Here is a 2,231-nt window from a genome sequence, read left to right as displayed (position 1 = left end):
TAATGTCAATAGATCAGAAAGTCTGTAGTTAGAGGGAATGGTCCACTGTGTCAAAGACAGGTGCCAAGTCCAGGAGTAGGAGAAGGACAAACTTGCGTCGCTTTCATTTAGCGGTTAGGAGGTCGTTGCCAACTTTAGTCAGAGCAGTTTCAGTGGAATGGTGCCGTCTGAAGTCAGATTGTACGCGGTCAAAGAGGGAGCAAGAGGAGAGGTAGGAGGACAGTTCAAAATGGACGTGTTTTTGCAGTAGTTTGGAGGCATAGGGGAGAAATGATATGGGGCGATAGGTAGACACAGAGAATTGGTCAAAGGTGAGCTTTTTGAGGATGGGTGTGATCAAGGTATGTTTCAATCAGGATGGAAGACACCAGTTGTTAGTGACAGGTTGAAGAGGTAGGTTATGCTTGTGATGAAGACTGTGGTAAAGATTGGAATGAGGTGGGACGTTCACAGGTGGTGAGGCAAAGTATTCAGCTGAGAGGAGAGGGAGAGGGAACTGGTTAACGTAGGAAAGAATTGAAAGTACTGAATAGCTGTTTATGGTTGTGAGACAGGAATTATAGGAGGGATGAGAAGTCTGTTTGTTTTGCTGCAGTCAGAATTTGCGCAGCATTTTTACAACTTCTGTTATTAGACAGACAACTCCACTCCCTTTCTTTGGCAGCCATACAACGGTACCCTTTGTAGATGAGGGCCAGAAAGAACATGTGCTGCTGTAGATGGCAAGCACTGTAAGCACTGCATCAAGTGGCCACTGCTCCTCTTCCTCCACTTTAACATCACACACAGTACAGTCCACAGTGGTGGCACCCCAATTAACATTTTTTTTCCCCACATCACAACTCTACAAGCACCCAACTGACTGTTGGGAACCACAGATGGGCCATTCTGCAGAGCTGTTCACACATTCTATTCCATGGGTATCAGAGGTCTGCTCTAAAGATTCACAGAGTCAAGAGGTGGAAATCATCTGCACCGATGGCCAAATTATTTCTGACTTAGATCTATGGCCGGATGAAGTTTTGTCCAAGCATAAACCATACCCTCTTCAACAGGCGTTAACCCCATTGGATGAAGGTGATCCATTTGTGATGAGACTCAGATATTTGAGGTGCCCACGGACTGTACTGTGCTGTCAATGGAGGAAGAGGAGGAGGTTGACTCTCAGGGTGAGGAATGGGAGAACAGAGAGGATGACAATGAAGTTGTAGATCACACTTAGTGTAAACCCAGAGGCATGCAGCTGAGTAGCTCAGCAGAGGAGGAGGAGAAAAATGAGGAGGTTGCATAGACACAGAGTTATGCAACCACGACAACCAATGCATCCTGAGGCCCAACTCTGGCAGTGGACAGCAGCATTCGTGGTTCTGCAGTTGCCTAGCTTGGGTCTTTTTTCAGATTGGCAAAGATCTAAAAAATCATGTTATCTGTCAACTTTCTTAAAAACAAACTAGTAGATTAAAAAAAAGAAATAATTTCAGTACTACATGCATGACCTGCTACATGCATGATTAACATGCGTTAATCTGGGAATGTCATTGCGCTAAAATGCAGACTAGAGGGTCTTGCCACCAACCACCGTCCACCCCATCAACCGCATATTCTGATTCTTCCTCCTTCCTCACCGTGCTAAATTTTGTCACACAGGTATCCAGCTGAAGAACCTCCATTTGTTTACCCCCTACTGTTGAGGTAATTGAAAGTTTGTCAGCTGATACGGAATTGGACATGCCTGCTGTTTTTGACTGATCTTACATACCAAGCACACCCCATCTTTCCCAATCCACCATAACATCCCCGCCTGCACCTCTTTCACAGTCCAGCAGCTTGTCCTGTTCACCCTACTCCACCCTGTGTCGGCACAGCAGCAAACCCTCGTTTGTGCAGTTGTGCTCACATAAAAGATGTTTCACTCCTACACATGGCTCAGTTAACAGTTTGAATTTCACTATATTCAATCTACTAATAATAATAAACTTTTTATATATATTGCAAACACATTACACATAGCTTTACGAGTCAGCAGTTCATATAAAACAGTCAAGTTACCAAGTTTAAGATAAACAAACTATTCAAACAAAAATAATGCTGACCCTGCACTTCAGAGCTTACAATCTACAATGAGGTGGGGGTGATGCCAATTACAGGTGCTAATTTACAATGATGGTACAACCATCTTGAGGAAATGGGGGGTAGATAAAGACTGCATGAGCCTTTTGGTTATGGTTGAG

Source organism: Ranitomeya variabilis, chromosome 1 (assembly GCF_051348905.1).
Source record: "Ranitomeya variabilis isolate aRanVar5 chromosome 1, aRanVar5.hap1, whole genome shotgun sequence".
NCBI classification, from domain to species: Eukaryota; Metazoa; Chordata; class Amphibia; order Anura; family Dendrobatidae; genus Ranitomeya; species Ranitomeya variabilis.
This window is presented reverse-complemented; position numbering follows the sequence as displayed.